General features: G+C 39.1%; 1 non-coding gene across 1 annotated transcript; it reads left to right on the plus strand.

Annotated features, from left to right (window-relative positions):
* On the plus strand, window positions 1–107 carry LOC148551022 (small nucleolar RNA R71). The gene has a single exon (XR_015893554.1). It is a non-coding gene; the product is annotated as a small nucleolar RNA R71 (small nucleolar RNA).
* Window positions 108–9,434: the final 9,327 nt, after the last annotated feature.

Genomic DNA, 9,434 nt, shown 5'->3' on the forward strand with positions numbered 1-9,434 from the left:
AACATATCTGGTGGACACCTTCTTGTCAGGTCCTTAAACCTCTCCCATGCTTCATATAGAGTCTCACCATCTTGCTGCTTGAAGGTTTGCACCTCAGCTCTCAGCCTGTTGATCCGTTGAGGAGGATAGAATCTTGCCAAGAACTTGTTCACCACCTCTTCCCAGGTTGCTAAACTCTCCTTTGGAAAGGATTCCAGCCATTTAGATGCCTTGTCCTTGAGTGAGAAAGGGAACAGAAGTAGTCTATAGGTGTCAGGATGAACACCATTAGACTTCACAGTATCACATATCCTCAGAAAGGTGGTTAGATGTTGATTGGGGTCTTCTTGGACACCTCCTCCGAATGAACAATTGTTCTGAACAAGGGTGATGAGCTGTGGCTTTAGTTCAAAGTTATTGGCATGTATGGTTGGCCATTGGATGCTACTTCCGCAATATCTTGGGTTTGGATTGATGTATGAACCCAGAACTCTTCTCTCTTGCCCAGCATGATTTGCTAGACCTTCTCTACCATGGTTGTGAGCCTCTTCTTCATGATGGTTCTCCATATTCTCGTCCATATCTAGTTTAAAGTACTCCTCCTCTACCTCAGCACCAACTACTCTCTTTCCCCTTGCTTCCCTCCTTAATCTAAGGTCCTCTCAGGTTCAGAATCAAAGGAAGTTGAAGCCCTGTTTCTTCTCCCTGTCATACAACCAACAAGGCACAAGCAAGGAAATAGATGCAGAAAGTAATTTCTACAGAAATGCTGTTAGTGTGAGTGATGCAATATATCAAACAGTTAGTGGGTTAGTAGACTGAATTGTAAACAACTAAGAAATGGGTAGGGGGAAGAGAAGAAAATAACTGAACAGAAAGTAAATTACTCAAATGAACTTAAATCAAACAAAAGAAAAAAATGCTCAATCTAGTTATCCTCCAATTTAATCATTGTTGATACAAAATCAATCCCCGACAACGGCACCATAAACTTGATGCACGGAAACTTGTCTCTCAACAATTTTCCTTCGGCAAGTATACTGAATTGTCGTCAAGTAAAAACTCACAATAGAGTGAGGTCGAATCCCACAGGGATTGATTGGTCAAGAAACTTTAATTAGAGGAATATTCTAGTTGAGTGAAGCAGAATTTGATTTGAGATTTGCAAAAAATTAAATGGCGGGAAAGTAAATAGCAGAAAATGTAAATTGCTGGAAATAAAGAGCTGAATGTAAATGGCGGAAAGTAAATTGCAGAATCTTAAATGGGAATGGGGAAGATGCTCATAAAAGTAAATTGCAGAAATTAAAGAGAATGGGTAAGATCAAAAATGGGGAATTAATTGGGCTTAGGAGATGTTGCATTCTCCGGATCAAGTTCATTTTCATCTCTTCCTCAATCAATGCGTTCATTGATCTCCTTGGCAATCTTAAGTGATCGAATTACAATTCCTTGTAATTCAATCTCTCAAATCTTGATCAATAGCCAATTCCTTGGTCAATTGCTCATGAGAAAAGATGAAGTATGGTCACTGATTATACCACATGCATTCCCAAATCAAGTGTTGGTAGAATTATAGTCACCATATCCATCCAATCCCAATTCGGTCCAACATGAGAAAGCATTTCTAGCATGATCTCTTCATTCCTCTTCCAAGGTTCAGAAGAGATCCAAGTATGAATAGCTTCTTTTCCAAGATAACTACCCAATTGGATGAAGATTGAAAGCCTTCTAGTAAAATCAATAGAAAAGATAGAAGAAGAATAATGAAAACTAATATTTATCCATCAAATTACAACAGAGCTCCCTAACCCAATGAAAGGGGTTTAGTTGTTCATAGCTCTGGAAATCAAAAACAAAGATGGAAAATACATTATGAAAAGTAAAACTAGAAGTGCAGAGAAAGTAAAATTATACAGAGAGTAGTTCTTGATGAGATATTTTGGAGGAAAATAAATTTCTCCAAAAACACCCAAATCTAACCGGCAAGTGCACCGGGTCGCATCAAGTAATAAAAACTCACGGGAGTGAGGTCGATCCCACAGGGATTGAAGGATTGAGCAATTTTTGTTTAGTGGTTAATTTAGTCAAGCGAATCAAGGTTTGGTTGAGTGTTTTGTGATTTGCAGAAATTAAATTGCATGGAATTAAAGAGAACATGAAATAAATTGCTGAATCTTAAAGAGCAAGAAATTAAATAACAGAAACTTAAAATGCAAGAAATGTAAATTGCGGAATCTTAAAGTGCAAGGAATGTAAATTGCTTGAAATGTAAAGGGGATTGGGATGTGGAATTGCAGAAATTAAACAAGGAAAAATTAAATTGCATCAAACAGAAGAGGGAAAGGGAATTGGGATTGAACCGGATATGAAGCAGAAGAGTAAATGAACATAGAAAGCAGTAAACAGAGAAGTGAAATGGGAAATTCAGATCTCAGGACCCAGAGACTAGAAAACCAAGTCTAGATCTCAATGCCTTCCTAGATCCAACAAGAACAATTGCAAGAAAATTGTAAATTGCAAAGATTATAGCTGAAGAACAATTAACCGGAAATGAAATTCAATTAACAGTAAAGAAACAGAGAGATCCAAGATTGAGATTGAAACAGAATTTCTTCAATTCTCCAATCCAAGATCCAAGACAAATGTAAAATGAAATAGAAAGCAATGAAAGCAAAGAAATTAAAGTTCAAAAGCTCTCCGAAAACTATTATGAAAATTCCAAAAGGAAAGCTCCCCGAAGAACTTGAATTCTATCCTATTTATACACTTTCTTCAATTGATCTTCAAGCCTTGAGTTGGGCCTTTGCTCTTCGTGGAATTGGGTTGAAAGAGGCCTTGGTTGATTGCTCTTGAAGTTTGGAGAAGAACCAAAGTGAACCAATTGAACCGGTTTTTAGGTTAGCAAAAGTTGGACCAAAAGTTTGAGCCAAAGTTAGGGGTCTAACTTTGGCTCCAACTTTTCATAGCAGCAAACACATTTTTCTGGTATGAACGTTGGTGCCAACGTTAGGGGTCTAACTTTGACCCTAACGTTGGCCTTGTCTAGTGTGCTTGTGGTGCCAACGTTAGCCTCCAAGTTAGGGGGCTAACGTTGGCGCAAACTTTTGCTCTTTTCCCTTATATTTTCATGTGCCAACGTTAGCCTCCAAGTTAGGGGTCTAACGTTGGCGCAAACGTTGGATGGCCAGGGAGGAAATCATGTGCCAACGTTAGCCTCTAAGTTAGGGGGCTAACGTTGGCGCAAACTTTTGGTGCCCAGGGGAGAATTTTCAAGCTCCAACGTTAGCCTCCAAGTTAGGGGGCTAACGTTGGGGCTAACTTTTCAACCAAAAGTTTGTGCAAAAGTTTGATGCTAACTTTAGGTCCAGCTTCTTGCTTCCTGGTTCAATTTCACTTATTCCATTGTCCTCTCTTCACTCCTAGCCATTCCTTCTTGCTTCAACCTTTCTCCAAGCTTTCTTCTCCTATCATTAATCAACCAAACTCATCAAAGCTATGCTCAAAATCATGAGATATTCATTCTTTCATAATATGCAACAAATATAGCATAAAACCTCATGAAATGGCATGAATTCATATATGGTTGGTTCAATCAAGGGAAACATGAAAATCTACTCAATTAGCTTGCTTGTAGCTCAAGAAAGTGCATAATTCTAATGAAAACAAAAGAAAAAGACTAGCTAAATTAGGCTAGGATGGCTTGTCATCACAACACCAAACTTAAAGCTTGCTTGTCCCCAAGCAAGAAATGAATTATGCTCAGAGATTCTTTCAGTCAAGATGGATTGAGGAACACTTGTAAAGTGCAGTGAGTGAAGTGATCAAGAATTAGTGGGGTGAACTCTAAATCATATGCTCATGCAAGGGCTTCAGTGCTCACTAGTCCTTACATATTGGGAGTCGTAGGTCTTTAGGATTTTCATCCAAATGGTATCATGGAGATCTCTTTATATGTAATCACCTTGAAGCAGCTTATAGTTTCTGTGCTTTGGCCTCGACTCTAAGTATCATGTCTCAAAGCGGCTCTTTAGATAAGCTTTCAATCAATACTCCTAAACCAGTTGGTTTTAAGGTATTAGGTGTTGAAGCACCCCTAAGGATTTACATGCTCAAGCCTCTTTCCTTGACACACTTCAACCACAAGCATTTACTAGGACAACAACTCTTTGAGTTTTTGTTTCTTTCTTTCTTTTTTCTGCCTAGTAATTGATGCTCAGAGCCTTGGGCCATATTCCTTTTGTTTTTGTATTTTCTTTTCTTTCTTTTGTTTTGTTTGCTGCTTCTTGGATCAATAAATTTTTGAGAATCTCCACAATACTTCTTTGAACTTCATGTCCCGCCTATGAGCTCCCATGCAAGTTTTCACAAGCATGCAACCTCAATACAAAATCATATAACCAGAACCACCACTTCTTCTAATCTTTTGCTTGCCTCAAAATTGTTTAATTCCTCAATCTTTCTTCTCAAAGAACTTTCATGTGATGCATTTCTTGGAAATTGAGTGCAAACAAGTTTTGAAGATGAGAATGTTGTGAATGATCAAACATCTTGCTTATTGAATTATAAAGAAAGACTATGTTATGCAGGCAGGGGTATATAGAAATAAAACTATACTATGCAGACAGGCAGGGCAATTAAGGATACAATCCAACTTTCAATTACAGCAATATTTGATGCAAAACAATGACTTAACAATACAACCTGTTGAAGTTTACTTGCTTTCCTTCTTCTCATCATCATCATTACTGGCCTTTAGGTTCATCTTTTGTTTCTTTGGTTGATGATGCTTAATCCTTCCAACAGCTTGTATGGACCTCTGCAATGATATTGAAAGTTGCTTGTTTCCCAAGCACTTGAAAAATGGTTAGCTTGCATGATTTATTTGCGGGCTTTTTGAACTTACTTTGGTGTGGGAACACCAAACTTAGTACCTTGCCGATGCATTAGATTAACCATGCGTGAAACTCTTTTTCTTCTTTTTCAAAAATGACAAAACTGAAAACTAGGAAACAGCCGAATAGTTAACTAGTTCATCCATCATGCTTGAAACCAGCATTATGCAGAAAATGAGAATGTGTTTTGTGATGGGATTTTGGTGAAACACCAAACTTAGAATCCTTCATTCTCCCTTAGATTGTTTTGGTGTGCAACACCAAACTTAGCTTCTTGCATTATAGATAAAACTAATTAACCTTTTTATTAAACTAGTTATGAACAGAAAACTACCTCGGGTTGGGTTGCCTCCCAACAAGCACTCTTTTATTGTCACTAGCTTGACATCCTTCACTCTGTGCTCATGGAAGTTGAGGCTTCTGTTGCCTTAGGTTTCCTCCTCTTGCTATGGGCTTCCTTCCCTCTATTTCTCTTTCCATAGCCTTCTTATTTTCCTCCATGACTCCCTTCTCTTTCAACACAGCATCCTTTTCATGGCACTTTGGGTTCAGAGTCCCCTTTTTCTCACCCAATTCAGCAAGGTTTTGCACTAATTGTTCCACCTGCCTTTCAAGTCTTCTGAGTGAAGCCTCCTGGTTCTTGCTTATCATCTCTTGATGCTTCTTTATTTCTTCCCACTCTATTGCCATCATTTCTTGAATTTTGATGGACCTTTCCATCAGCATTTCTAGAATATAGATCATTTGAAAGGTTGGAAGTGGTTGTGGCAATTGTGGTGGTTGATGAAGGTCATTTTGAGTGAATGGTGAGGTAGGACGAGGTTGGAAGTGTGTGTGATTGTTGTTGTGGGGGTGTGTTTTAAGTTGGTTTTTGAAGTTGGGATTGTTGCAGTTGAAGTCCCTTGGTCTTTGGTTTTGGTTCTCAACCCCCCTCCCATTAGAATGAGTTCTCCAAGGTGGAGTGTACACATCATTCTGAGGCCTGTTCTGAAGCATGCTGGAGTGATTGCTTGGAGCTTGTAGTTGCTCATAGCTTTGTTGCTCATGGTTAATGGCCCCAAAGCTTTGTTCATCTTGATTACACCCATATGAGCTTTGAGTCAGGTTGTATGTATGTACTACAGCATGTCTCAACTCAATGATTTTTCTAGCCATCATATCTAATTGTTGTAGAGTCTACTGATGCATCTGCTTGTTTTGGCTTATTACTGCACGAGCACCTTCAATTTCTTTCTCTACTGGATGCACTTCTGCCTCTTGCTTAACAACTCTTTGTGATGGGTTAAATTTGACTAGGAGTCCATTCATCAGTTCTTCCCATCCGATAATGCTTCCTTGTGGAAAAGCTTCAAACCATTGGGCAACATCATTCATGGCTATGGATAGTTGCTTCGAGCTATGGGTTACATTATCATCCATGGTGGGAGTATTACTCTCATGATTGCTAGGATTTGTTGAGTTCCCTTCCATGATCTGCACAGTCACAACCAATTCAAGTGAAGATAGAGCATATTCAGGCTAGGATATGATTGAAGAATCAATTGACACAAAGTATCAAACAGTTGGCAAACTTGAGAGAGAAATGAACGAAAACCACTCCTCTCGTTTGTTTTTCAAGCTATGAAAATCATATTCAGCAGGATGAGCCAAGGAAATTTCACTCTATTGCTAGAATGAGGTTTCTATTAACTCAGGCAAAACTTCAAACAGTTAGTGGGTTAGTCAAAAATTAAAGAAAAAGTGCTTGATCTAGATTACCACCTCACTTAATCATTGTCAATCTAATCAATCCCCGGCAACGGCGCCAAAAACTTGATGAGATATTTTGGAGGAAAATAAATTTCTCCAAAAACACCCAAATCTAACCGGCAAGTGCACCGGGTCGCATCAAGTAATAAAAACTCACGGGAGTGAGGTCGATCCCACAGGGATTGAAGGATTGAGCAATTTTTGTTTAGTGGTTAATTTAGTCAAGCGAATCAAGGTTTGGTTGAGTGTTTTGTGATTTGCAGAAATTAAATTGCATGGAATTAAAGAGAACATGAAATAAATTGCTGAATCTTAAAGAGCAAGAAATTAAATAACAGAAACTTAAAATGCAAGAAATGTAAATTGCGGAATCTTAAAGTGCAAGGAATGTAAATTGCTTGAAATGTAAAGGGGATTGGGATGTGGAATTGCAGAAATTAAACAAGGAAAAATTAAATTGCATCAAACAGAAGAGGGAAAGGGAATTGGGATTGAACCGGATATGAAGCAGAAGAGTAAATGAACATAGAAAGCAGTAAACAGAGAAGTGAAATGGGAAATTCAGATCTCAGGACCCAGAGACTAGAAAACCAAGTCTAGATCTCAATGCCTTCCTAGATCCAACAAGAACAATTGCAAGGAAATTGTAAATTGCAAAGATAATAGCTGAAGAACAATTAACCGGAAATGAAATTCAATTAACAGTAAAGAAACAGAGAGATCCAAGATTGAGATTGAAACAGAATTTCTTCAATTCTCCAATCCAAGATCCAAGACAAATGTAAAATGAAATAGAAAGCAATGAAAGCAAAGAAATTAAAGTTCAAAAGCTCTCCGAAAACTATTATGAAAATTCCAAAAGGAAAGCTCCCCGAAGAACTTGAATTCTATCCTATTTATACACTTTCTTCAATTGATCTTCAAGCCTTGAGTTGGGCCTTTGCTCTTGGTGGAATTGGGTTGAAAGAGGCCTTGGTTGATTGCTCTTGAAGTTTGGAGAAGAACCAAAGTGAACCAATTGAACCGGTTTTTAGGTTAGCAAAAGTTGGACCAAAAGTTTGAGCCAAAGTTAGGGGTCTAACTTTGGCTCCAACTTTTCATAGCAGCAAACACATTTTTCTGGTATGAACGTTGGCCTTGTCTAGTGTGCTTGTGGTGCCAACGTTAGCCTCCAAGTTAGGGGGCTAACGTTGGCGCAAACTTTTGCTCTTTTCCCTTATATTTTCATGTGCCAACGTTAGCCTCCAAGTTAGGGGTCTAAAGTTGGCGCAAACGTTGGATGGCCAGGGAGGAAATCATGTGCCAATGTTAGCCTCCAAGTTAGGGGGCTAACGTTGGCGCAAACTTTTGGTGCCCAGGGGAGAATTTTCAAGCTCCAACGTTAGCCTCCAAGTTAGGGGGCTAACGTTGGGGCTAACTTTTCAACCAAAAGTTTGTGCAAAAGTTTGATGCTAACTTTAGGTCCAGCTTCTTGCTTCCTGGTTCAATTTCACTTATTCCATTGTCCTCTCTTCACTCCTAGCCATTCCTTCTTGCTTCAACCTTTCTCCAAGCTTTCTTCTCCTATCATTAATCAACCAAACTCATCAAAGCTATGCTCAAAATCATGAGATATTCATTCTTTCATAATATGCAACAAATATAGCATAAAACCTCATGAAATGGCATGAATTCATATATGGTTGGTTCAATCAAGGGAAACATGAAAATCTACTCAATTAGCTTGCTTGTAGCTCAAGAAAGTGCATAATTTTAATGAAAACAAAAGAAAAAGACTAGCTAAATTAGGCTAGGATGGCTTGTCATCAGTTCTCCAATTTCCAACTCCCCCAAAAGCTGCTTTCTAATTCAAAACTACGCCTATATATATTACTCTTCTGATCTTCTAGTTGATTCTTCAAGTCTTGGATATGGGCCTTTGGATCTTGAGTTTGAAGCAGTTATCTTCCGCAGTGGGCTTAGCTTTACTTGCAGAGAGAAAGTGTGAAGTAGGCAGGGTCTTTAGCTCAGGACGTTAGTGGTGTTAACGTTAAGTGAGAGTGTGGGTTCGAGAACGTTAGTGACAATCACCTTTTTCACTAACGTTCCTCACCCAGGACGTTAGTGGCATCAACGTTAGTGGTGTTAACTTCAACGTTAGTGGCATCAACGTGACCACTAACGTTGCCTCTTTATCCTTCGCACACGTTATTGGGACTCACCTTTTTCAATAATGTTGAGAGTCCTCCCTCCCCCTACGTTAGAGTTCACGTTAACTTAGTTAACGTGGCTCTTAACGTAGGCTTGCCAATTCTTTGAGAACGTTAGTGACACTTACCTTTGTCACTAACGTTCCAAGGTGCCCCTACTTCCCACGTTAGAGTCCACGTTAACTAAGTTAACGTGGCTTCTAACGTGGTAATGATAGCCATCTCCAACGTTAGTGACAAAGGTGAGTGTCACTAATGTTGGCTCATCATCCTATCCTCAACGTTAGCTTCCACGTTAACTAAGTTAACGTGGGAGTTAATGTGGCTCATAGTGGCTCATTGTGGCTCATTCCAACGTTAGTGACAAAGGTGAGTGTCACTAACGTTGGCGATTGTTTGCTTTCTCTACGTTAACTTAAGTTAACGTGGGAGTTTACGTAGCTCAAGGTGGCTTAGTCCAACGTTAGTGACAATGGTGAGTGTCACTAACGTTGGCCATTCTTTTGCTTCCCAACGTTAGAGTCCACGTTAACTAAGTTAACATGGAAGCTAACGTGGCCAATATAAGCTTGGTCCAACGTTAGTGACAAAGGTGAGTGTCACTAACGTTGGCTCCACTTTC

Source organism: Arachis ipaensis, chromosome B7, assembly GCF_059453495.1.
Source record: "Arachis ipaensis isolate K30076 ecotype BB chromosome B7, ASM5945349v1, whole genome shotgun sequence".
NCBI classification, from domain to species: domain Eukaryota; kingdom Viridiplantae; phylum Streptophyta; class Magnoliopsida; order Fabales; family Fabaceae; genus Arachis; species Arachis ipaensis.